Raw genomic sequence first — 10,750 nt, 5'->3', positions numbered from 1 at the left:
TCTTCTTTTATTTTTTAGATACTATTATGCAAAATTTTAACTATTTGGTGAATGGATGATTGATTGTATGGTGAAAATGTCCATCTGGCAGGGTTCATCTGACATTGACTTAATTTTTATGGAACAGTGATACATGTACATTTTCATGGCATTGGTCAACTATAATATTCGTAATAATGTCCCTTTTTCATATTCTATAAACAATCTGTCAATTATATTTTATTCTCTCTGGCAGGATTCATCTGACCTTGACCTCATTTTCATAGATCAGTGAGCCATGTTAAATATTCCTGGTTAGGTCTGTTCCTCAAGAAACTATGTGCAAAGTATTGTGTCTATTTGAATTATTGAATGATTGTAACATATGCATATGCATGTCCACCTTGTAGGGTTCATTCGACCTTGATCACATTTCATGGTTCATTGGTCAACATCTTCATGAACATGCATAAATATTTGCCACTGGACATTAAGAAACCATCAATCAATCAATTGGTCAACATTGCTGCAAGTTTTTGTAAATAGGTCTGCTTTCAGATATTGTAAGTAAGAGGTTAACTTTATTTGGTGTAGGGAATGATTGTAAGATAAAAAAAGTCTGTCTTGTAGGATCTTAAGACCTTGACCTCATTTTCATGTATAATTGATCATGCTATTATAAAAATCTGTGGTTAAAGCTTCTGTCATTCAGTGAGGACTTTTGTCCATAACTTGGGATCATATCACCTTTGGTGCTGTGCCACCCATTCAAAATCTCTAAAGGAGTTTTAATCATAAAAGGAGCTATTGTTATAAATGTCAGATTTTGGTAAAATTTTGCATATAACTTTGGCTCCTATTAACTATGCATAGATTTTTCTTAAAAATTGAAATGTTGTTGATACATAAATTTCCATTTTAGTGATGTTAAATGATAATAGGGTTACTGACTTTGTTTTTATGGTTCACATCATTCAACATGGTGTTCTAGGTGTAAAAATATCACAATACTTTGAAATTAAAGTGTAATGTCATGTGGAAGTAAGCCATAAAATGATGTTTTTCACTACCAATTAGGTAACAGATTGGATAATACACAAATAAACTGTTATCACAGAGGTATGTCTCGCCTTTTTGTAATTTTGATAATGCAAATGTAGAAATTAAAATAGCAATACTTTAATATGTAAGTTATGCAAATATTCAAAGTCGATGAAGAATGACTAAAGGTACATGGCTAAACAATCTCCACGGAAATGAGATGTGCCAATGCTAATACAACTGCATACCAAATACCACTGACTTATTTTAAGTCGTTCCCTTTAAACAAACCTAAACACAAACATTAACTTGTAAACTATGTAAAAGTTTCAAAGTCAAAGAACCATGATAAGACGGTGGGGCTATATAATCTCCATGGAAACGATACTTGCAAATGCCAATAAATTTGCATACCAAATATCATTGACTTAACATTAGCAGTTCATCTTAAACTGATCTAATCACAAACTAATACATGTAAACTAAGCAAAAGTTTCAAAGTCAATAGACGATGACTGAGGAGGGCCAAATATTCTCCATGGAAATGAGATGTGCTAATGCTTATACAACTGAATACCAATTAACATTGGCCTACCACTAATGGTTCCCCTTGAACTGACCTAATCACAAACTAATACATGTAAACTAAGCAAAGTTTTCAAAGTCAGTAGACCATGACTGAGGGGGCGGAGTCAAATAATCTCCATGGAAATGAGATATGCCAATGCTTATACAACTGCATTCCAAATATCATTGACCTACCACTAGTGGTTCCCCATAAACTGACCTAATCACAAACTAATACATGAAAACTAAGCAAAAGTTTCAAAGTCAATAGACCATGACTGAGGGGGCAGGGCCAAATAATTTTCATGGAAATGAGATATGCCAATGCTAATACAACTGCATACCAAATATCATTGACCTACCACTTGTGGTTCACCAAAAACTAGACCTAATCACAAACTAATACATTGTTGACGCCGCCGCCAGAAACAGCATACCTATGTCTCGCTTTTTGACTCCTTCAAGGTGAGACAAAAACGAAATTGATAACCCTATAATTATTTTTGTAGTTGCACCAAATTATGTGACTGTAAATCATTAGCACTGTATACAGAATTCAGATGTAAATCTTCTAAAGTGCCAATCTGCCTTAGAATCAGGCAGTGGTGAAAACATGACAAACAAAAACCCACTCAAGTTGACATTAATTAAGTCTCCCAAACGAAGTTTGGGAAGACTTATTGTTTTTGCTCAGTTCTTATTAAGTCGCCAAAACAGAGTTTTGGGGACTTTATGTTTTTGTCCCGTTTCTTCTTCTTCTTCTTATTATTATTATGTCACCCGATCGACAATGTCGGATGACATATTGCTTTGCCTCTGTTTCTTTGTTATTATGTCACCCGATCAACAATGTCGGGTGACATATTGCTTTTCCTCTGTTTCTTTTTCCCTATCATTATTATTATTATTATTATTATTTTTCTTCCACCTAATTTTGTCCTCCAGATTTCTCAGAGCCAAAGGAACCAATCCAAATGATGGTGCACTATAACAAGGAACCCTGACTTTCGAGTTGCAGTGCAACTTTGGAACTAAAAAATGGCTGCCGTAACCATGGAAACCGAAAAAAAATGAAAAAATAAAATTATAGGGTTTGGTGAATTATTTGGATATGCTTTGACTTAAAATCATCAAATTTTAATACAATGTAGGTGTTTACTATATACTGGTTTTGGATGATTTTGGCAATCATCGGAACTACTATGTTGCCATGGAAACTACACCAAAAATTTCAGACATATCAAAATGATCCAAACCTTATGAAACTTCACAGTAATGATGAGCAACATTGGTAGATGTGGAATTTGGCGTTGGAATTTCAGAAGTGTCTGCCGTTACCATGGAAACAATGCAAAACAGGTCAAAATGATCCAACAAACCTAAAAGTGGCATTTACTTTCTTAAAATGGTATGTCAAATCCATTGAAATTTTTAATGGTATGTTCCCTCCCATGTACCAATGTAGCACCTGTCATTCAATTTGGGAATGGTCTCCGTTACCATGGAAACCAGCAAAAAAGTCAAAAATTTCCAAAAATTACAAAATGCTCCAAACTTAATGAAACTTAATATGAATCTTAACTGGCAAGTCTAGATGAGACTTTTGACTTTGGAATTTCCAAAATGGCCACCATTGCCATGGATACTGCAAAAATGTCAAAAAAATTTAAATGATCAAAAATGCCCTAAATGTTCTGAAAATTTACAGAAACATGTATAGCCATGCATGTATAAGCATCCCGGTTTAAAAAATTTGAAATGGCTGCCACTTAGTGGCAATGGGGGGAAGGGTGACATCCACTATTGCTTGCAATGGCAAATCTAGTTATTATTATTCTTCCAATGATTTTTGTCAGGCAGTTTTTTTGGAGCCAATGGAACACAAAATTTCAGGTTGCAGTAGGTCTTAAGAACATAAAAAATGGCTGCCGTTACCATGGAAACGGAACAAATGTGAAAAAATCCAGTTTTTGGTTTTGTTGAACTATTTGGATATGCTTAAACTTAGAATCATTATATTTTAATAAAATGTAGGTGCCCACTATATACTGGTGTTGGATGATTTTGGCAATCATTGGAACTACTATGTTGCCATGGAAACTACATCAAAAATTTCAAAAAAATCAAAATGCTCCAAACTTTATGAAACTTCACAGTAACGATGAGCAACATTGGAAGATGTGGCATTTGGAGTTAGAATTTCCAAAATGGCTGCTGTTACCATGGAAACAATGCAAAAAGGTCAAAATGCTCCAAAAACTTCAGGGTTTGTTGAATAATTTTGGTATGCTTTAACTTAAAATCATCAAATTTTTATACAATATAGTTGTCCATTATATACAGGTTTTGAATGATTTTGACAATCATTGGAACTATTATGTTACCATTGATACAGGAGCAAAAATTTCAGAATGCTTCAAACTTAATGAAACTTCACAATAATGTTTACTGTCATGTGTGGAAGTGGCAATTGGCGTTGGAATTTCCAAAATGGCTGCAGTTACCATGGAAACAAGACAAAAAATGAAAAATTATGCGTTTAATTTGTAAATCCGCTAAATGTTCTAAAAAATTACAGAAAGATGTATAGCCATCAGTATATATGTGCATTCACTGTTTAAAATTTTAAAACTGCAATCTATTGGCAATTTGGGAAGGGTGACATCTGCTATTGCTTGCAATGGCAAATCTAGTTATGTCACCCGATCGACAATGTCGGGTGACATATTGCTTTTCCTCTGTTTCTTTGTTATTATTATTATTCTTCAAATGATTTTTGACCGGCAGTTTTTTTGGAGCCAATTGAACCAATCTTAATGATAGTTCACTATAATGAGGAACACAAAATTTCAGGTTGCAGTAGGTCTTGAGAACATAAAAAATGGCTGCCGTTACCATGGAAAAGGAACAAAAGTGAAAAAATCCAGTTTTTGGTTTTGGTGAACTATTTGGATATGCTTAAACTTAGAATCATTATATTTTAATACAATGTAGGTGCCCACTATATACTGGTGTTGGATGATTTTGGCAATCATTGGAACTACTATGTTGCCATGGAAACTACACCAAAAATTTCAAAAATATCAAAATGCTCCAAATTTTATGAAACTTCACAGTAACGATGAGCAACATTGGAAGATGTGGCATTTGGAGTAAGAATATCCAAAATGGCTGCTGTTACCATGGAAACAATGCAAAAAGGTCAAAATGCTCCAAAAACTTCAGGGTTTGTTGAATAATTTTGGTATGCTTTAACTTAAAATCATCAAATTTTTATACAATATAGTTGTCCATTATATACAGGTTTTGAATGATTTTGACAATCATTGGAACTATTATGTTACCATTGATACAGGAGCAAAAATTTCAGAATGCTTCAAACTTAATGAAACTTCACAATAATGTTTACTGTCATGTGTGGAAGTGGCAATTGGCGTTGGAATTTCCAAAATGGCTGCAGTTACCATGGAAACAAGACAAAAAATGAAAAATTATGCGTTTAATTTGTAAATCCGCTAAATGTTCTAAAAAATTACAGAAAGATGTATAGCCATCAGTATATATGTGCATTCACTGTTTAAAATTTTAAAACTGCAATCTATTGGCAATTTGGGAAGGGTGACATCTGCTATTGCTTGCAATGGCAAATCTAGTTATGTCACCCGATCGACAATGTCGGGTGACATATTGCTTTTCCTCTGTTTCTTTGTTATTATTATTATTCTTCAAATGATTTTTGACCGGCAGTTTTTTTGGAGCCAATTGAACCAATCTTAATGATAGTTCACTATAATGAGGAACACAAAATTTCAGGTTGCAGTAGGTCTTGAGAACATAAAAAATGGCTGCCGTTACCATGGAAAAGGAACAAAAGTGAAAAAATCCAGTTTTTGGTTTTGGTGAACTATTTGGATATGCTTAAACTTAGAATCATTATATTTTAATACAATGTAGGTGCCCACTATATACTGGTGTTGGATGATTTTGGCAATCATTGGAACTACTATGTTGCCATGGAAACTACACCAAAAATTTCAAAAATATCAAAATGCTCCAAATTTTATGAAACTTCACAGTAACGATGAGCAACATTGGAAGATGTGGCATTTGGAGTAAGAATATCCAAAATGGCTGCTGTTACCATGAAAACAATGCAAAAAGGTCAAAATGCTCCAAAAACTTTAGGGTTTGTTGAATAATTTTGGTATGCTTTAACTTAAAATCATCAAATTTTTATACAATATAGTTGTCCATTATATACAGGTTTTGAATGATTTTGACAATCATTGGAACTACTATGTTACCATGGATACAGGAGCAAAAATTTCAAAAATTTCAGAATGCTTCAAACTTAATGAAATTTCACAATAATGTTGACTGTCATGTGTGGAAGCAGCAATTGGGATTGGAATTTCCAAAATGGCTGCCGTTACCATGGAAACAAGGCAAAAAATGAAAAATTATGCGTTAAATTTGTCAATCTGCTAAATGTTCTAAAAAATTACAGAAAGATGTATAGCCATCAGTATATATGTGCATTCACTGTTTAAAATTTTAAAACTGGCTGCAATCTAGTGGCAATGGGGGTAGGGTGACATCTGCTATTGCTTGCAATGGCAAATCTAGTTATTATTATTATTCTTAACCCTAGTTTGCCCGACCATTTTCTTCCAAGCCTTAAATGATAGAAACTTTATATTTGGTATGATAATGGGGTAGTATCCTTAGGGGTGCATTCAATATTTTTTATTTCAAATGGAGGTCAACTTGGCACTATTTGGGGTCCGGAACATGGATGGGGTCATTTTTATACGACCGCAAAAATTGAAAATTTTTTGGTCGTATATTGGTATGAAGTTGGCGTCGTCGTCGTCGCTGTCGTCGTCGTCCGGCGTCGACCGGCGTCGTCCGAAGACACATTGGTTTTCGCACTCTAACTTTAGTTTAAGTGAATGGATCTCCATGAAATTTTACCATGAGGTTCAATACCACGACAGGAAGGTTGGGATTGATTTTGGGGGTTATGGTACCAACAGTTAAGGAATTAGGGGCCAAAAAGGGGCCAAATATAAGCATTTTTGTAACTTCCAGACAATAACTTGTGTGTAAGTGTATGGATCTCTCTGACATTGTACCACAAGGTTCCATATCACAAAGGGAAGGCTGTAATTGATTTTGGGGGTAATTGCCTCAAAATTTTAGGAATAAGGGGCCAAAAAAGGGGCAAAAAACAAGCATTTTTCTAGTTTCATGACAATAACTTGTGTGTAAGTGTTTGGATATTTCTGAAATTGTACTACAAGGTTCCATATCACAAAGGGAAAGCTGGAATTGAGTTTGGGGGTAATTGCCCGAAACGTTTAGGAATTGGGGGCCAAAAAGGGGCCAAAAATAAGCATTTTTCTAGTTTCCAGACAATAACTTGTGTTCAAGTGTATGGATCTCTCTGAAATTGTACTGCAAGGTGCCATACCACAAAGGGAAAGCTGGGATTGAGTTTGGGGGTGATGAATTATAATGGGGTTCAAAAAATTTTGGGGGGGGGGGGATTTTTTTTTTTCTTTTTTTTTTCTTTTAAAATTTTCCAATTTAAGTTGGTTATTTCTGATTTATATTTAAAAGCAAATAATAATGATGTGGTAGGAGATACACACCAAACAGGATGTGTAAATTATTATATAATAAGTATTGTGCAATAGCAAGAAATTTTCAATTGCACAGTATTGCACAATAGCAAGAAATCTTCAATTGCACAGTATTGCGCAATAGCAAGAAATCTTCAATTGCACAGTATTACGCAATAGCAAGAAATATCCAATAGCACAATATTGAGCAATCGCAAGAAATTGTCAATTGTACAGTATTGCGCAATAGCAAGAAATATTCAATTGCACAGTATTGTGCAAAAGAAGATACTTCGTATAAATTGCTTATTTCTTGATCAATTTCAATGGGGTTTTATTCTTGAATTCTTGGGGTTCTTTAATATGCTGAATCTAACCATGTATTAAGTTTTTGGATTTTGGGCCCCGTTTTTAAATTGGTCCACATTGAGGTCCAAAGGGTCCAAAATTTAACTTTGTTTGATTTCATCAAAAATTGAATTATTGGGGTTCTTTGATATGCCGAATCTAACCGTGTATTCAGATTCTTAATTTTTGGTTCCGTTTTCAAATTGGTCTACATTAAGGTCCAAAGGGTCCAAAATTAAACTTAGTTTGATTTTAACAAAAATTGATTTTTTAGGGTTCTTTGATATGCTGAATCTAAACATGTATTTTGATTTTTGATTATGGGCCCAGTTTTCAAGTTGGTCCAAATAGGGGTCCAAAATTAAACTTTGTTTGATTTCAACAAAAAATGAATATATGGGGTTCTTTGATATGCTGAATCTAACCATGTATTTAGATTTTTGATTTTTGGGCCCCGTTATCAACTTTGTCCACATTGAGATCAAAAGGGTCCAAAATTAAACTTTGTTTGATTTCATCAAAAATTTAATTCTTGGGGTTCTTTGATATGCTGAATCTAACCATGTATTTAGATTTTGGATATTGGACCATAATAGGTAAATGTCCAATTTAAAATTTTTAAGTTCTTAGACCACATTCATTCTGTGTCAGAAACCTATGCTGTGTCAAATATTTAATCACAATCCAAATTCAGAGCTGTATCAAGCTTGAATGTTGTGTCCATACTTGCCCCAACTGTTCAGGGTTCGACCTCTGCGGTCGTATCAAGCTGCGCCCTGCGGAGCATTTTATTTGACTATTGATTCGCTACTGGTAGAACCTTCAAGTTTTGTGTAATACAAGAGACCGATGTCCAGGTGTCCATTCCACATTTTTTATTTCAGCCCAGGGTCATCTTGGCATTATTTTAGGGGGTCAATTTTCATGGAACATTCTAGAACAATAGTCATGTGATTAGTCATGTGATAGTGTTGAATAATTCCTATGTACTTTTTATGTTATATAATGATAGATTATTACAGGTAGCACCATATGTAGCTGTAATTAGACTTTGGAATTTTTAAAATGGCCACCGTTACCATGGAAACTGCAAAAATGTGATTTTTTTTTTAAATGCTTCAAATTTAATGAAATTTGACAGAGATGTTAACGAGTGTATGTAGATTTGGAATTTGACTTTGGAATTTCCAAAATGGCCGCCGTTGCCATGGAAACAACAAAAATGCGAAAAGTCTAGATTTGGTCCAATCTTTATGAAACTTGACAGTAATGTGACCTGTCATGTGTAGATGTGCCATCCGACTTTGGAATTTTTAAAATGGCTGACGTTACCATGGAAACTGCAAAAATGTCAAAAAATTCAAAATGCTTCAAACTTAATGAAACTTTACACAAATGTTGACTGTCTTATGTAGATGTGGTATTTGACTTTGGAATTTCCGAAATGGCCACCGTAACCATGGAAACACGAATGCCTAAATTTGAAAATTGGTCCATTTTTTATGAAACTTGTAAGTAATGTGACCTGTCACGTGTAGATGTGATATCCGACTTTGAAATTTCAAAATTGCTGCCGTTACCATGGAAACAGCAGAACAATGGTTGGGGGCGGTTTTGGCGACTTTTGTGTTAGCATCCTAACACAGGATTACTTGTTATTATTATTATTCTTCTTCCTCTTCTGCCACTTTTAAATTTGAACTTGTCCGCACCCGTTCTCCAAAACCGCTTGTCAGATTAACTTAGGGTTTCACAATATGTTAGACTAACATGTCTAGTGGTGCAATCAGGGTTTTGTTTGTGCAATAGGGTTTATAAAGGGGTACTTTAAGGGGCGAAAAGAAAAGAGTTTTATTATAGAACCCTATGGGATTTTATTTTTTTAAATTTTCAAATGATTATAAATTGAAAACCGTTTGTGATAGACACAATCTTTTTAATTGAAAATGTTCTAAATGTTAAAGCACATTAAATGAAATACAGGGTTAGTCCCCAGGGGTCACCCCCACCTCCTGCCATTTAAGAAAGTTCTAATATCTTGTAAATGGTCGAGATCCCCACCCCTAAACCATATATATTCTAGTTTGTCATGCTAAGATGGTTTGAATGATATACAGGGTTAGTCCCCAGGGGTCATCCTGACCCTTTGCCATTTGAGAAAGTTCTAATATCTTGTAAATGGTCAAGATCACCACCCCTAAACCATACATATTCTGGTTTGTCATTATAAAGCAAATCAAATGAAATACAGGGTTAGTCCCCAGGGGTCACCCCCACCCCCTGCCATCTAAGAAAGTTCTTATATCTTGTAAGTGGTCAAGATCACCACCCCTAAACCATATATATTCTGGTTTGTCATGCTAAGATGGTTTGAATGAAATACAGGGTTAGTCCCCAGGGGTCATCCCGACCCCCTGCCATTTGAGAAAGTTCTAATATCTTGTAAATGGTTGAGATCCCCACCCCTAACCCCTATATTTTCTGGTTTGTCATTACAAAGCAAATCAAATGAAATACAGGGTTAGTCTCCAGGGGTCTACCCCACCCCCTGCCGCTTATGAAAGTTCTAATATCTTGTAAGTGGTCAAGATCCCCACCCCTAAACCATATATATTCTGGTTTGTCATGCAAAGATGGTTTGAATGATATACAGGGTTAGTCCCCAGGGGTCATCCCGACCCCCTGCCATTTGAGAAAGTTCTAATATCTTGTAAATGGTCGAGATCCTCACCCCTAAACCATATATATTCCTGTTCGTCATGTCTCGAACATTTGAATGAAGTATAGGGTTAGGCCCCAGGGGTTCCCCCCACCCCCAATGTTCTAGTAACTTGTAAATGGTCGAGATCCCCACCCATAAACCATATATATTCTGGTTTGTCATGCCAAGATGATTTGAATGATATACAGGGTTAGTCCCCAGGCATCACTAATGCATATAACTTTACTGGACCAAACCAATTTTCACTGGACTTTGCCCAATGTCAGGCTACCCTGGGAATTACAAATTATGGGAGCTTCGTTTGGGAGACTTCGTAACAGCATCCTGTTACAATCATTTCTTGTTTATTTTCAAATTGTATAATGGTGCACGAATATAACATTTGTTTCCTTTTCCTGTTCTGGTAATTCAAGATATAATTTGGTTGAAATGCACTAAAAATTAACAATTAACCTGTAACTCCGTAATT

At 34.9% G+C, this 10,750-nt stretch overlaps 1 protein-coding gene across 4 annotated transcripts in view; it reads right to left on the bottom strand.

Moving 5' to 3' along the window:
* The window catches only part of LOC127701473 (zinc finger protein 507-like), a 323,989-nt gene that overhangs the window by 259,334 nt on the left and 53,905 nt on the right, over positions 1-10,750 (bottom strand). The gene's annotated exons all lie outside the window — the stretch shown is intronic.

The sequence above is a fragment of the Mytilus californianus genome, unplaced genomic scaffold (genome assembly GCF_021869535.1).
Source record: "Mytilus californianus isolate M0D057914Y unplaced genomic scaffold, xbMytCali1.0.p SCAF_5, whole genome shotgun sequence".
Taxonomy (NCBI): Eukaryota; Metazoa; Mollusca; class Bivalvia; order Mytilida; family Mytilidae; genus Mytilus; species Mytilus californianus.
The sequence above is the reverse complement of the archived record's forward strand: the minus strand, read 5'-3'. Positions and strand labels throughout refer to the sequence as shown.